General features: G+C 36.3%; 1 protein-coding gene and 1 pseudogene across 5 annotated transcripts in view; one reads left to right on the top strand and one right to left on the bottom strand.

Moving 5' to 3' along the window:
* The window catches only part of FER (FER tyrosine kinase), a 260,682-nt gene that overhangs the window by 233,198 nt on the left and 9,945 nt on the right, over window positions 1-17,539 (bottom strand). For 4 of the 5 annotated variants that reach the window (XM_027869208.1, XM_027869210.1, XM_027869212.1 and 1 more), the window contains exon 2: window positions 9,999-10,128. The gene's annotated coding sequence lies outside the window, so the exon portion shown is untranslated. Of the gene's footprint in view, window positions 1-9,998; window positions 10,129-10,209; window positions 10,334-17,539 lie in introns of all 5 variants that reach the window. The other variant, XM_027869209.1, reaches the window with a different exon arrangement.
* Window positions 12,618-13,255, top strand: LOC114048331 (annotated as a pseudogene).

The following is a 17,539-nucleotide window of genomic DNA, read 5'->3' as shown; positions in this document are numbered from 1 at the left end:
AGATTTATGGATAAAGGACGAGTTTATGGCCAGATAGAATAGATCATAGGAAGTAAAATGTAAAAAGTTTTTGCATAAACAAAACCAATGTAGCCCAAATGAGAAGGAAAGTAGGAAACTGGGTAGGGGGTGGAGGGGAGACTTTTACAGCAAGTTTCTCTGACAAAGGCTTCATTTCTGAAACATATAGAAAACTGAATCAAATTTATAAAAAACAAAAAGTCTCAATCCAACAAAAAAAAAAGGAAGGTTAGTATTTCTACATTGTTTGATAGCTGTCCAATACTAGGATCCAAACTAATCAAGAAAGAGACAAGCTCCAGGTTTATGCTTCCTTTAGTGATGGTACCAGGACTATGATATCATCTCAAGTACCTCAAAGATACTTGGTAAGTCTTCCACCAAAGATTGTGTCATTGTAGGTAATACCCCTACCACTGCTAACAGTAACAGACAAAATGACAACTATACTGGCAAACTCAAACTAGATGAGTCTTGACAAGGAGTAAGACTACCTCTTCATGTGAGATGGAGTTAAGGAGGACATAATTGCAGAAGGCATCTCAGTGACAGGAGATGAAGAAGAGAAGAGAAGAGGGAGCTCATAGTAAAAGGCCTCACTGTAAAATGAGGCAAGGTTCTCAGCTGAAAGGATGGGAAGAGGGGGAGCCATAAGAGATTTGAGGAGCAATGAAAAGGTTTAGAAGAGCTGCTATGAAGAGTAGGATAAAGAGATAAGGCAGGTATAGACGGGATGTTGAGCAGCAATGATGGGCCAGTTGAGGTTACGTAATATAAATTTGTAATAAACCTAGTGATTTTCTCCATCTTAGTTCAACACCACATATGCAGAAGTAAAGGCAGCAAATTATAGGAATGATCCCAGGCTGAGAGCTTGGCATTTCACTGTAATCAGTAAAATGATAAGGGGGCTTGGAATTCAAGAGAGGACAGTATAGAACTGAATTAGTTCATCAATGAGTCAAGATGCGGAAAAGAGCAGAGAGTGGCTAGCATTAGTTCTAACCTCTTTACTGAGCTCCAGTTTTGAATCTCCAACTGCCTATTGAACATTTCAAATTAGATTTCTCATAGACATCTTAAACTCAACAGATCCAAAATTGAATTAATTATCTTTTCCCCCAAACTCTCCTACTTCTAAGCTTCCCTATTACTGTAGAGATACTATTCTCTCGCTCACTTAAGGTAAAAACTTAGGTGTCATCTTCAACTCGTCACTCTCACTCACCACCCCACCTATATCCAATAGGTTGCCAAGTCGAGTTGATTTTACCTTTGTAACTTCTCTTAACTATCCCCCTTCTCTCATCTGACATCCTGGTACAGGCCCTCAGCACCTCACATTTAGACTATTGCAATAGCCTACCGATTCATCTACATGCCTCAAGTCTCTCCCCACTCTAGTCCACCCTCCACTCAGTCATCAAATTGATGTTTTTAAAGAGCAGGTTTGACTCCTCTATTCAAGAAACTTCAGTGGCCCCCATCACCTCCTGGATTAAATACACAATCCTTTGTTTGGTATTCAAAGCCCTTCCTGGCCTGGCCTCATCCTACCTACATAACCTTCAATCCAGTGACAGTGGTCTCCCTGCCTCTATGCTTGGAAAGTTCTACCTTCTCACTCCAATTCCCAGCTAAAATCCCATCTTCTACAAAAAGTATTTCTTAATCACCTTTAATGCTAGTGCCTTCTGTATGCTGATTACTTCAACTTATCCTTTATGTATCTAGCTTATACATAGTTGTTTTCATATCATCTCTACCACTAGACTATGAGTAAGCTCATTGGGAACAAGACGATTTTTATCTTTCTTGCGATCTCCAGAGTTTAGCAGCAATTAGCACATAACAGGCACTAAATGTCTGCTGACTGACGTACTCTAACTAGATCAGCTACATACCGTCATCACAACACCAACCAAAAGATGGCTCAACTGATCATAAGGCACTTTCCCTACTCTACTGACTTCCTATGTTACTATACTGACTGTTACCTTAGAACCAGGATACAATTTTGTGAACAAGTATTCACCTGTTATATTGGGTCCCTCAGGTCATAGGTTGTTGGTATCAGTCAATCAACAAATAATTTAAGTAACTACTATATGGCAGACATTATGCTAGATGCTGGAAATACAAGAACAAAGAACAAAAACAATTCCTGCCCACAATGAGCTTATATTTTAAAAAGAGCAACAAGTACATATAGAAATATTTACAGCATGAATATAAAATGAGTAAGTCAAACATATACAAAGCAGTTAAATACAAATTAGTTTGGGAGACAGGGCACTAGCAAATGGGGGAACTGGAAAAGGCTTCATGCAGAAGACAGTGCCTGAACTGCATCTTTAAAGAAACTATACCCAAAGGACTGTCAAACTGTGTATACACTTTGCAATAGCACGGCTAGGTCCATATCCCAAAAAGAGAAAAGGAAAAGGACCTATGTGTACAAAAAATATTTAAAGTAATTCTTTTGGTGGTGGCAAAGAATTGGAAATGGAGAGGATGTCCATCAATTGAGGAATGGTTGAACAAGTTGTGGTATATGATTGTGATGGAATACTATTGTGCCATAAGAAATAAGATAAGCTGGATAGTTTCAGAAAACCTGGGAAGACTTATATGAACTGATACAGAGTGAACTGAATAGAACCAAGTCAATATTGCACACAGTAATAGCAATACAGTAACAACAATCAACTATGAAAGACTTAGCTACTCTGATCAATACAATGATCCAAGACAATTCTGAAGGACTCATAATAAAAAATGCTATCCACTCCAGAGAAAGAACTAATGAATAGAAACTGAAGTGTAATTTTTCCACTTTATTTTTCTTGCCTTTTTTTGCAATATGGCTAATATGGAGATTTTTTTGCATTATTTCATATGTATAATTGATATATTGATTGCTTTCTCAATGGATGGGGGAGGAGATGGAGAGAGAATATGGAACTCAAAAAAAAACTTCTAAATGAATGTTTAAAATAAATAATAAATTAGAAATTTAAAAACTATTTCCTTTCCCCAGGCCTGTTTGTATATGTGTGTGTGTGTGTGTGTGTGATTGATAAATTTCCCAAGGACAGGACAGTTTCCTGATTCTTTTGTAACATCTCACAACACCTAGCAGAACTCTCTCTATACATAGTGAGAATTTAATAAATAATGATGGTTTCATATAGGAATGAATAACATACAACAGATTAAAGAGAAAATCATCTCAGACTTGTGATCTAATTCAGATTTCTAATTTCTTATTTATAAATCTGACTAGAGTCAATGAAGCAAAGATAACAATTAATTTGTAGTTTTTTATTTAATATAAGACTGTAAAACCATGAGTCAATGAATATATTTAAGAAGGAAAGCCATAAAAGGAAAACTAGAGAATACTTAGAATCCACTGAAAATAGTAAGTTCATTGTGAATATCAGTCTGCTAAAATAGACAATTTCTAAATGAGATGCTAAGTGTTCAGTCAACCTGAACTACTTGCTATTCCCTAAACTTACACATTTGCACATCCTGGTTCTCAGACCTCCTCACTAGCTCTTACTGACGATAAATTCTTTGCCTTCCCATAGACCTGAAAGTTAATTTCTTCCTTACTCTTCTAATTTATTTATAATGTGACCTTTTATATCTATGTCATGTATAAAGAATTTATGACTAACTGGGGTGTTGATCTATACCTAGTTTCTACCAGAATGCTATCCAGTTTTCCTAATCAGTTTTTGTCAGATAGTGAGCTCTTCCCCCAGTAAAGTAGGGTCTTTGGATTTAATGAACACTGTGCTACTGGTGTTTTTGTTTCTTCTGAATATTGCATATCAAATCTGTTCCACTGATTGAACTTAATTTCATTATATAAACTGTTTACAAAAACAGCATAAGGGATCCTACCAAATTCCATCAATTCATACAGAGATAGTCATGATACACAAACCTGGGAGACTTTAAACAGAAAAAAAAACCTATAGACCAATACCCCTAATGAATATTAGTTCAAAATGATTTAGCCTCATTTAGCAATGAGGTTAAAACAACCTATCATGATGACTGTACACTACAACCAGTACAGGCTTATATCAGGAATGCAGGGGTTGGTTTAAACTATAAATTTAATCATATTAAAAACAAAACAACAAAAATCATGTGATTATATCAATAGACACAGAAAACGGTTTTCACAAATTATTACATCTATTTCTGTTTAAAAAACCATTACATGCCATGAAGATTTATTCTTTTTTCTCTAATTTATTTTCTAATTTTTTCTAATCTAAAGATTAATATCCTTTCAAGTAAAATCAGGGGTGAAACAATGATGTCCACTGTCACCTTTTCTATTTGATATAGCACTAAAAAAATTACTAACTATAGTAACAAGACAAGAAAAAGAAATTTAAGGAATAAGCATAGCTAAAGAAAAAACAGAATTATCACTTTTTTATAAATGACATACTGGTATATTTAAAGAATCCTAAAGAGTCAACTAAAAAATTAATAATAACTCCAATAAATAACATCATTAATAATAATAAACAATAACTTCAGCAAACTTTCAGGATATAAAATAAATCCATACAAATCATTAGCACTTCTATATAATGCCAACAAAATCCAACAAGAAGAGAAATTCTATTTACAATTGCTACAGAATGTATAATAGTTGGGAATCTACCTATCAAGATATATACAAGAGCAAAATACAAACAGTTCTTGCTTTTCCTAAGTGGACCATCCAGCAGACCTCTACTTAAAGTAGATTTTTACATAACGCAGAGCTGGGCCAGGAGAGAGCGAAGGAAGAAGGCAGGTAGGAAGGAACCCAGTGTTCCCATGGAGGGAAGGAGCCAGCACACAGTTGAAAGGGACATGGGCGCTAGGCACAGAGAGATGAAAGCAGAAGGAGGAACACTGAGGGGCCCAGACCAGCCACATGGGGGCCTGGCCAGAATGAAGAGGAAGAACACACAGGGCAGAAACATGGGGGCCGGACACAGAGGCAGACAGGAGAGGACTAATGACATGGGGCCCAGGACAGACATGCAGTAACTCTAAGTGCAGATGGACAGAAAAACATGTGCAGGGTGCAGACACATTGGCAGGTGGACAGAATGGGACAAAGGTCTCCTCTTAGCTCTGTAATGCAATAGTAGCAGTTTCTCCCCAATCCATTTTATTTTCACTAGGAGGAGGGTTTTTTCTGTTTTGTTTTTGTTTTGTTTTGTTTTGCTTTTTGGTGGGAGTGTGGAGGTGGGAGGCTGTGGAGCTCTGAACCAAGGGACAAGAGTAGAAAGAGCATAGTACTGTACAGAAAGTTACTGTTGTTCTTGAGTTGTTTCAGCTATGTCCAATGCTTTGTGTTTTCTTAGCAAAGATACTGGAGTGGTTTGCCATTTCCTTCTAGACACAATTTTATGGATGACCAACTGAAGCAAACAGGGTTAAGTGACTTAGCCAGGGTCACACAGCTAGTAATTATCTGAGGGCAGTTTAGAACTCATGAATAATGAGTGTTCCCGATTCGAAGCCCAATGCTCTATCCATGGTGCCACCTAGTTGCCCATAGGTGTTTTTTTTTTTTTTAGGTATAAGGATTTCTTTCAGAATTCTTTGCATAAAGTCAAATTAGTGTAATACAAATTTACATAGAGAACTGTCTGTAGCTACAACTTTGAACAACTGTTTACAGAAATAGATCTAAATACTTTGAAAAATATTAATAGCTCATGGGTAAGATAAGTCAACATAATAAAAGATAACACTACCTAAATTAATTTACTTATTCAATGCCATACCAATTAAACAAATAACAGAGCTAGAAAAAAATAACAAAATTCATAAACAAAAAAGGAAAAGAATTTTAAGGAAAAAATAAATGGAAACAAAGGGAACCCAGTAGTGCTAGATCTCTATACCAGAAAACAGTAATTCCCACCCCATCCCCCCCAAAAAATTGCATACTGTTTAAAAAATAAAGAACGTGATCAGTGAAAAGGTTAGCTATACAATAGAGGGAAGCAAATGTCTGTAATAGCCTCATATTCAAAAAAACCCAGCTTTTGAGGTATGGATTTACTGCAGGGACAATTAGACAGCGGCACAGAAGAAATTAGAACACCACTTCAGACTCAAAATGGATACATGATCTAAATATAAAAGTTCAAATCATAAGCAAATTAGAGAAACATGGGAAAAATGGCAATTTTATTAAAAGCTGTGAACAGAAGAAAAATAGAAGAAAAGTTCATAATCAAATAAGGGATAGAGAAGATCACAATAAAAAATGGATCATTTTGGTCATGTAAAATTAATAATTTTTGAACAAACAAATGCAATAAAGCTAAGGTTAAAAAAGAAAAAATTAGGGGAAAACATTTGCAGCAAATGTCTTAATAAAGTCTCATTTCTAATATATACCAAGAATTAATTCACTTACAAGAAAAAAAGTTATTCCTCAACTGATAAATGGTCAAAAGATATAAACAGTCGATTCTCAAGAGAAGAAACTCAAGATATCTATAGCTATATGTAAAAAAATGCTCCAAATCACTACTAATTAAAGAAATCTAAATTAAACCAATTCCTCACATTTATCAAATTAGCAAAAATGACAAAAAAGGATAAAAGTCTAGCCTGGCCGTAATGTATAATCTTTCTAAAATGTTATAACCTACTTGTTTATATTTTTTTTTTTGCATTAACATTCATTAAAGATCTTGTTTGCTAATTTTTTCTCACCTTTATCTCTCCCTGCTTTAGAGAACAAGACTATATTTGTATCATAAAAAGAGCTTATAAGGGTGCCTTTTTTTAATGATTACAATCTGTTTTTATAACACTGGAATTAATTGTTCACAAGAATTCTCTTGTGAAACTAGTTGGTCCTGGAGTATTTTTCTTTAGGAGCATATTTATGGCTTGTTCAATTTATTTTTCTGATATTGGGTTATTTAAACAGCTGATTTTTTCTTTTATTAATCTGAGTATTTTATATTTTTCTTAAGCATGTTATTTCTTCTTCAGTTGTTGTGGGTTCTTTTTCATTTTTGATTTGAACAATTTGGTTTTCTTATCTGCCACTCTCCCCCATTTTTCTCTAAGTTAGCTAATTATTTTATCTAAAACCCAGCTCCTAGTTCATCAATTCAATGGTCTTCTTTCAATTTTTTAATCTCTTCTTTCATTTGCAGATTTCTACTTTGTTATTTAGTTGGGAGATATTGATTTATTGTTCAATTTTTTTTTTAACTGCTCTACATACTGATTCATTCTTTGCCTCTTTTGTTGATAAAAGCATTCAGAGATAATAGTTTTCCTCCCAGAACTATGTTAGTTGTCTCCCATACTGCTTGGCATGTTGACTCATTATTGCCATGTTTTTCGATTAATTTTCTGTAATTTGTTCTTTGGCCTACCATCAGTTCTTTAGAATCATGCTACTAGTCTCCAATTACTTTTTAATTTTTTTCTTTAAAGGCCCTTTGCTGAAAGTCATTTTTATTGTGTTGTGATCACTGAATGAAATATTTAGTATTTCTGCTTCTTTACATTTTTTGGCCAGATCTGTATGCCTTGACAAATGGTCAGTTTTTATAAAGATGCCATGCATAGCCTGGCAGTACAGAAATTGATTTATATTCCCTTTCAGCAACTGGAAGTCATCCCTCTCTGATTTTTCTAAAGTTCTATTCAGGTCCTTAACTTCTTTCTTGTTCAGCTTCTGGTTAGATCTGTCTAACTCTGAAATGGATAAATTAAGATTCTCCTACTATTATAGTTTAATTATTTATTTCTCCCTCTAAATTGATTAACTTTTCCTTTAAGTATTCAGATACTATGTTATTAGGTGTTATATGTTAGGTATTGATATTAATTTGTTATCTATGATGTCTTTCTTTAAACACAATATAATTTCCTTGTTTATCTCTTTTTATCATTTTTATATTTACAGAAATCATACAGCTACCTTAGCTTTTTTGAGTTCAGCTAAAATATAAGAGATTTTGTCCTAACCTTCAAAGAAGTAAAGCAATGGAAAGGTATGTGGCAGATACGAGCAGGCTGTAACATAGAGACAATGAAAAATTCCAAAAATGAGGAGTAAAGGATGTCATCAAGGAATCACGTGATATGAAGAAAAGGACCAGTCAAGTGGCAAGAACAAGAGATTACTCCATTGGTATTCTCATGATGTGAAGAAAAAATAAGACTTGTGAATTTTTGGCAGAATATGGACAAAAGTCACACACAGGATAGACAATGATTAATGGGTTTCAATTTGCATCACTAAAGGAACTCTCATTTGATAACAGATCTAATTAGATAACTGAGTGAGTATAATATAAGAGAAAGGCAAGGAATCCTAGATAGAAGTCAAAACTCAGATTTGATTTTTAGTCCCAATTCCAACACTTGACCTTGGTAAAGAAATTTGACTTGAGCCTGATTTCTTATGTGTTAAATAACCTGCCTTGCTTATAAGATTAATGTGTCAATAATAATAATAATAATAATAGCTGACATTAATACAGCCCTTTAAGGTTTACATATACTTAACATTATTTCATTTAAGCTTTCTGTAACTCCAGACATAAGTTACTACAGGTATTACTGTTCTCATTTCACAGATGAGAAAGTTTAGTCTTACAGAGGTTAAGTTACTTGCCCATGGTCATACAGGTCACATAGGTACTAAATGTTGGAGGTGGGCTTTGAACCAAAGTTTCTCTTGACTCTAAGTTCAGAGTCTTTGCTGCCACCAATAAAGGGTAAAAATACACTGTACTATTGCAGCTTTTATTTGTCACTGTTATAACTGACAATAACATAATAATGTTAATGAAAGGATTATTTGAGAGTCACAAGGTAGGAATGAGCATAATAAGGAACTTTAAAAAACATCAATTAAAAATGTCATTAGAAATACATGAGTGAAAAAGATGTATTGGTGTAAATAGGACCACGGTTCCTATTTCCCAGAAACAAGAATAAGTTTTCCCTAAAAGGTAACAAAGCTGTCCTTCCAACTTTCTCTTGAAACAGCTTTCTCTTCACCCAAGGGGCTTAAAAAGTCTCACCCAAAGAGAGCTGGGGCCTGTCCAATTAGGTAGATATCTGTAAAAAACAAGAATCACCATACTCTGCCCAGTTGACCAGATGTATTTCCATATGGCAGGGGACAGGGGGAAGAGAGTGGCAAGTCAAGAGAAACTAGTGCTACTGTATCCTTGCTGGGTCAGGGCAAAGGAAAACTCCCTTTCTTAACTATTTAATTATTTGCAAGTGCCTCACTTTGCCCAAATAGCAACACTGAACTAACAGGGTGCTGGTGCTAGGCTTACCCCAAACAGCTAGTCATAGTACAAGAATAATGAATAACAGGTGGACAGCCTAACTCCTAATATTACCAGTCTGCTCTCACTAGTAGAGGAATGAGGTTGTCCACCTGTTATCCATTATTCTTAAAATGTGACCAGATGTTTGGTGGACTAACATGTAGGGTGGATCCCCTGTGGTGAATTTATGGTTTAGGACATGGACAAGAGCTGCACAAATGGGCAAGTACGGATGAGTTAAAACCTGCATTATTGGAGACAATGTACAAATCAATGAGATCACAGATCAATTTGAATATTTGAGTAATATTAATAAAATGCTAGATAATATGACAGCAGTATTTAAAACCCAAACAATATTGATAGGACAAGAGAATAATGTGACCTAAATGAAATAAAAATCACTTGGCTGAATGGTAGTCATTGAAAGAACTAATATGCAATTTTTAAAATCACAGAGTCTAAACAAACTAGATAATGAAATAGAAAATTTTGCTATATGGATTGCAAAATATCATGAAATAAATATGAATCAAAAATGTTTTACAATTTCAAATTGAAAATTTAACTTTGAGAGTATACTAAATAATATAAGTGAGATAAAGAAAAAAGCAATCTTACCTTATTACTCTTTTCCAGTCAGATCTCAATTAAAATGGCAATTTCATTTGGGGGCATCACACTTTTAAGATGTTTTGAAGAACTTGCAGAAGAAAATGATGAAAATGATCATAGGTCTATCTTAAATAAGCTGCGAAAAAAAATTTTAAGAGTTGGATTTTGTCAACTTGAAGGAGGCTAATGGCATACATAGGGGTAATAGCTTACTCACTTCAATATGTCAATATTCTGTGCCTTAGTAGATGGCATTCATGACTTGCTGTGGCCAAAATAAATTCATCCCCTGATGGTCAACCTTCTGGTGATGAGCACCTCCAAACATTGCTACAATGGTCCTTGGACAACAGGAAAACAGGACATCACCATGTTCATACTTAATAGTTTTCTAGTTTAGTAGGTAGGACATGCCAGGGTATATACTACACTAGCATAAATTTTGAGAATCTATGCCATAAAGAAGCACTGGAATAGGACTTTAGCTAAGCAGTAAGAATAATGATGATGGTTGACCATGCCCCCTGTGGAAAGGGTAAGGTGGCTACATCTATACTTGTTAGACAGCAGTTTGTCTAAAAAACAATTTCTGAGGATCAGTGGAGTACAAAGTGAGTCATCAATATAACATAGCAACCAAAAAAGCTAATGTGAACTTGTGTCATAGATTCCAAGGATAAGGAGGTAACAGTCCTGCTGCAGACTAGCAACTTATCATTCAAAAAAGCATTTTGTTAAGTTATTAATATGTACCAGAAACTTAGGATCTAAATACAAAAATGAAATAAAACTTACCCTCAAAGAACTTATATTTTATTAGATGAAAGAACATTTACACTTATAGATAAGTACAAGATACATACAAGGTAAAAAGAAGGTAATTTTATCAGCGAGAACCACTAGCATCTAGGAGAATCAGGAAAGGCTTTATATGTAGACAGTGGCCCTTCTGAAGGACGCTGCTAGGGATTATAAAAGGTGGAGGTATGGGGAAAAGTGCATTCCAGGTATGAGAGACAGCCTGTGCAAAGGTATACAAACTGGAAACAGAATGACATATGAGGGTCAGCAAGTAGACTAGATGTGTGTAATATAACTTATTTGAAAAGTAAAATATGCAATAACGATCCATGGGTCATGTGAACAAGATAGAAGAGTAGATATTTTCTCTAATCCTCAAGATCTCTCAAACCTCTCCAAAACATTAATCATGTGCCAAAGATAAAGCAATTTCAGATGTCTCCATAGTCTAGGGCACCCCAAATCCAAATAAGATTAAAAAAAAAAACATTCAGCACCACCTCCACCCCCCACCTCCCGGACTACCAGCCATGAGACTGTACTAGCAGAGCCAGGGACCAACAGGCTTAAAAAGGCTATCCCTACACCTCATCCCCCTCCTTCTTTCCAATGCTTTGGAGACCCCAGGCTCTAGGTTGCAGATGTTTGCCTTGGCCACAATAGATAGCCAGTGGAGCTGCAAACCTTAAAAAACAACAAGCCTTAAAAAACAAAAGCCTGACTGGAGTCGCAACCCCATAACACAGACCCTGAATAGATCTGTACTGTCAGTACTAGGGAGGACAAGCCCCACAGCTCTCTAGGGCTCACAACACCATAGCACCACTGTGGCAGCTTTCTAAACAGCTGATTGAGAACCGAGTGGAAGAAGACACCAGGGCAAGACACTGTGGGGAAGGGGGAAGAGGGCAGTACCCCACTAAACCTGAGGACAAGAGCCCATGATCCAGCTGGGGCTAGTTCTGACCATCTAAAAGTCACCTGGGGAAGAGACCTAGGCTGGTAACCTGTTTATTGCCCAGCATAGGAGAAGCATGAGAGATTTTGTGATCCAACCCCCAAGGAAGCCACCACCATCAGAGGGACAGAGTCAGAAAGTAGATAGGGGAAAATCAAGGGGGAAAAAAGACTGAAATTGCCAAAGATCTCAGGAGGAACAAAATTCAAAGACATTGAACATAAGCAGATAAATCAACAAGGAAAAAATTTAACAATAAAAGGAAATATGGCTTCCAGATCTAGTAAATGGATCAAGCATCTATGAATAATGCAAATCAAAGGAAAACTATCCAACACATGAAGCAGGGGACTCCGTAGAATGTGATGAGAGCATGGAACCACAACACACTGTTCCTGAGTAGTTCAAAAGAGAATGACAGAATTTATGTCAAGCACAGCAAAAGTAATGGACAGAACAGAAAAACTGGAATTTACAATAAGTCTCGCCAAAGAAACAAAAGAGAACAATAGTTTGGGAATGCAAATGCACAGAAGTGAAGGGCAATCTAGAAGAAGAGAGGCAAAGAAATAATAACACTAAAAGAAAATGTGCTCACTATGCAAGCAAAGCTTGCTGATCTCAAAGACAGGATGTAGAGATAACCTAAGGATCATAGGTTTCCTGAAAACATTAGAGTACCAAAAACCTTAATACCACAAGGCAGGAAATAATAGAAAAGAACTACCCAGAATATCTGAACATAGAAAAGACAATGAAATATTAGTTAAAAGAATTCACAAACTGGGGGTGGGGATGGGCAGGCAGAGGCAGCAGGGCTCAGCAAGCTCAGGTTGGACCGCGACCCTTCAGCCCTGGCCCCCGCCATGACAGGAGTCACACGGCTTTATTCCGGCCTGTCCATTGCCTTCTGGAGCTGCATGATTGTCGTAGGAATCTGCTACACAATATTCCACCTGGGCTTCTGGCTTGATATGGCATGGTTCCTCACAGAGCTGTCACCCTACATGTGATCCAAGCTAGGGATAGGGCTGGCCATCCCCCTCTCTGTGGTGAGAGTACCCTGGGTCATCCACACCATAGGCTCATCCATCATTGGTGGAAGGGTCAAGGCCCCCAGGATCAAGACCAAGAACTTGGTCAGCATCTCCTTCTACGAGGCTCTGGCCACCTATGGCCATTGTCATCAGCAACATGGCAGAGCCCTTCAATGGCACCACCTCCAAAGCCACTGGAAGCCATAACCACCATGCAGGCTATTCCACGTTTGGTGCCAGCCTCACCAGGAGGCTGTCCAACCTTTTCTGTGGTGTGTGAGTGGGCACTGTGGGCAGTGGAGCTGTCCTGGATGATGCCCAAAATGCCAGCCTCTTCGTCAAGATCCTTATTATAGAGATCTTTGGTAGTGCCACTGGCTTCTTTGGGGTCATTGTGGTCATCCTTCAGACTTCTAAAGTAAAAATGGGAGACTAGGCCTGAAGCAGCGGGAGGGCCCTGCCCTGCTGTGCCCTCCTCTTAATTTTCCTGGGGGGACCTGGCTGCCCCAGCCAGTGGAGCAGCTCCCCCATGGTGTCCATACTGTGTCCCTCTGGCCCTCACTATGATCTGCCCCATCTGGTGCACCTTGGAAGGGCAGGCCCTGGCCTTGGGTTGGGAGGGTATGTCCTCTGCCCACCTGTCCTGCCCCCTGCCCCATTCCCCACCTCACCAGTGTTTGAAATAAAGGTCTGTGCCTGGGTCACCCCCCCCCCAAAAAAAAAAGAATTCACAAATCACCTCCAGGAAAAAAGAAAAAGTCTGCAAACTCCCAGACACATAGCCATTAAATTTATCAAATCAGGAGAAAAACCTTCAGATGCAAAATAAAGAAAATTCAAATAATGCAAGGCTATTCTGAATCTTAGAAAACATGGAAGGAAATGGAATAATGTGTTCTAAAGAGCAATGGAGCCCAATATGACTTGTCCTGCAAATCTGGCCTTAATCATACATGAAAATAGATGAACATTCAATAGTAAGGAGGTATGTGAAACATTTTAAGAAGAAAACTAGACCTGAAAAGAATATTTGCTTCTCAAAGACCCCAAATAACAAAAATGCAGGAGTGAATAAATACCACAGCCAAAGACAGCAACAGCAATATAATGACAGCCGAGAGACAAGTAAGAAAATTCTTTATGAATGTACAAAATGAGAAAGGGATAAAGGCAGAAGTTTGGGGGAGGTGAGCGTGAAACATTATGGGCAGAACCCCTGCTGACATTCTGCCTACAGGAGAATCAATATTTTTTGTGGGACTACAATACTAGCAATACGAGAGGGTACATGAAAAGGAGGAAGGAGTCAAATAAAGGGCTAGCAATGAGGTGACCTCTGTGGTCTTAGAATAAGAAGAGCTGACAGGGAAGTGGAAGGAGAGGGAGAGTATGTAAGGGAAGGAAGATGAAAGGAGGCTTTACTTTGGATGAAAGAAGAAATTCCACATGAATGCTCCTTTGAGTGACAACAGATGGCTTGTAAAGGGAGAAGAGGAGATTGTACTAGGTGTGGCCCGGAGGATTTGGTGCTTGAGAAGTCTACTTGACTTCTGGAGTGGGGAGTTAAATTTCCTGGGGATAAGTGGCACCTGGGAGAGCATGGACCCAGGGAGGAGATTTTCAGGGACACATGAAAAAGATAACCAGAGAAGGATACAGATCAGTGGTGGCGTGCACCATCCGGGATGTGATGGAGGAGAGGGTCCTAACAATGCACTGTATCCTTTCGAATACCTGCGATGATTGGTATCATTCTGGTAATCAGGCAAAATGGAAAAGGGAAATTCACTGGTCAAGACCTACAAGGCAGTAACAGAAACTATCTAGAGGGAAAAGCCTAGAATTGATACCCTGAAAGCTTTGATTACATGAGAAATAGAGAGAAAAAGAGAGATAAGATAATTACAAGGATCCTGAATCAGAGAATGAGAGTCTTGAGTGGACAAACAGAACAGATGAAAAGGAATGAGTAAGAGAAATATTTTTTGGAAAAGGCACAAAAAAGTGAAATTTAAAAACTAATGAATAGAACAAGTTAAAGATAAAAGAAGAGGGAATCTACTTGACTGAGAGGGGAAAAGAGAGAAAAGAATTCAATAACCGATAAAAGCAGTTAAGAAAAAGGAACTAACAAGTAAAATCCTAAAAGGAAAGGGGCAACAAACGAGAGAAGGGTAGCAGAGGTGAAGGAAAGAAAACCAGTGGGAACAGGGCTACCTTAAAAAAAGATTAAGATTAAGGTAACTTTAGGAACACAGTACTATATTTACAGCAGAGAAAGAAAAAAATATATCTTAACCATTATTAGCGAAAGATGGAGGAATATATAAACCTAACTCATAACTTTAAAGACAAATGGATTAAACAATACAATAAAAGGAAAAAGAGTGACACTGGATAAGAAAACAAACTCCTACAATCTTGCTTTCAGATAACACCTTTTTTTTAAAAAAAAAAAGGCACAAAATAAAACTCAAGAAATGGAACTTTTTTTTTTTTTTACCATGCATCAAATGAGTCAAAAAGCAGGTGTAGCCATCTTGCTATCTGACAAAACAAAAAAAATTCAAAAAGTAAAAAGTGATAAATGAGTAAACTATATTGTGCTGAAAGGAAACAGACAACAAACCAGTATTAGTAATAAATTTATATGCCCCAAATGCCTTAGTATCCAAATTCATAAAGGGAACATAGTGTGAGATACAAGAAGACATAGATACTAACAATAGTGACAAGAGACTTCAATATTTCCCTTTCAGCTTTGGATGAGTCTAACAGAGAGATAAACAAAAGGGGAAATACTGCAATCAATAAAATGCTGGAGAAATTTAGATCTAACTGTAAAGAAATTCCTGAAGGAAAATACTCATGTTCCTGATAGATTTACAGGAGAATTCTATCAAACTTTTAAGGACTAACCTCAACAAAGTACAACACTTTTATGCTAAAAATCCTACAAAGTATATGTACAGAGAACCCTTTTTTAATATCATAAAAAGCATCTAAAACCAATTTTCCCTTTTCCAATGAATACAGGAATGAAGCAAGGATTCCCACTCTCCCCACTATTACTTGATATAGGTAAGAGAGGAAAAAGGAATTAAAGGCATTAAAAATAGGTAAAGAGAAGTTTTTAAAACTAACTATTTGCTGATGATATGGTAGTCTACTTAGAAATTCTAGGGAATTAGCAAAGATACTAACTGAAACAAAAGCTTCAGCAAAGTTTCAGGCTATAAAATAAATCCTCAAAAATCAATATCATTTCTAACTAATAATAATGATAATAATAATACAAGAGAAATCTCTTTCCACATAGCTATAAAATGCATACAATATCTGGTGATCAACTTATCAAAGCATATGAAAGACTTGTAATTGATTTAATTACAAAGTGCTCCTTAAAGAAATAAAGAACAAATTAAATAGCTGGAGCAATATTCAGTGCTCATGGTGAGGCTGTGCCAATGTAATAAAAATGACAATACTACCAAAATTAATTTACAGTTTTAATGCTATACACCAATCAAATTATCAAGGAGATACTTTACAGAACTCAATAGAAAAATAACAAAATCCATTTGGAAAAACAAAAGTTCTAAAAATAACAAGGGAATAATGAAAAGAAGTAGGGACAAAGGGAGAATAGCCTCAAATTATATTTAATGTAGCAATTATCAAAACTATCTAGTATTAACTAAAAAATAGATCACTGGAACAGATTAAATCAAAGAGATTCAGGAAAAATAGAACTCAATAATCTAGTTTTTGATAAAGTACAAAATGTATATTACCTAGAGGAAAAGTCTTCATTTGATAAAAACTGCTGAGAAAACTAGAAAGCAGTCTGGCAGAAATTAAGCTTAGTCCAAAACTTTACATCATATTCCACAGTATATTTTAAATGAATATGCAATCTTAATATAAAAGATCTGTATGGCAGAGTAAAGTAAATATAGAGCCAAGAAAACAATATATACAATAACTACAACAATGTAAATAGAAAGAACTATACACCAAAAAGTCAAAAGTAAATGTAACAAAATCAAAGATCAAGTAAGACTCAAATGAAGAGATATGAGAGGCCACCTCCAACCCATCCTTTCCTGGAGGTAGGAGATCCACAGGTGTTACGCACTGCACATTTCAGTCCTTTTTCAATGTTTTGATCAGTTGTGTTGATTTTTTCCCCCTCTCCAAAAAATGACTACTTGTTATATAGGTTGGTCTCTGAGAGAGGGAGAAGGTTGAGTATTTGGTATAACTATGGTGATATAAGAAAAAAAAAGGTATGAATAAAAACTTATTTTTTAAAAATATGAAATAAAATTGAAATGTTAAAGAGACACAGGGTAGAGCCAGATCGTGAAGGGCTTTAATTGTCAAAAAAAAAAAAAAAAGTTTATATGTGATCCTAGCATAATAAGACAACACGAGCAGAGGAGCAATGTGGGCTGTAATCTGCATTCTTGGAGGAATGACCACATGGAAAAGATATACATCTACATACAAAATAAAAAATTACATGAGGATAACAGAAGAAATATTAATAATTTTTCAGATGTTATTCCTTAACTTCGATACTAGGATTTCATGAAAATTTGAAAACTGGTATTAATATTGTAAAATATGATACTGTAATTCAAAAGTGAAGAAGTAGTTTAGAGTTAAGAATAGTAAGGTGACAGCAGTACTCACTTCTATACTACTTTTAAGTAAGTACTTATGGTCAGATCCCAGCATTCCACAGT

The sequence above is a fragment of the Vombatus ursinus genome, unplaced genomic scaffold (assembly GCF_900497805.2).
Source record: "Vombatus ursinus unplaced genomic scaffold, bare-nosed wombat genome assembly UNPS02014792.1, whole genome shotgun sequence".
Lineage (NCBI taxonomy): Eukaryota > Metazoa > Chordata > Mammalia > Diprotodontia > Vombatidae > Vombatus > Vombatus ursinus.
Note: the sequence above shows the minus strand (reverse complement) of the source record. Positions and strands in the feature narration are given on the sequence as shown.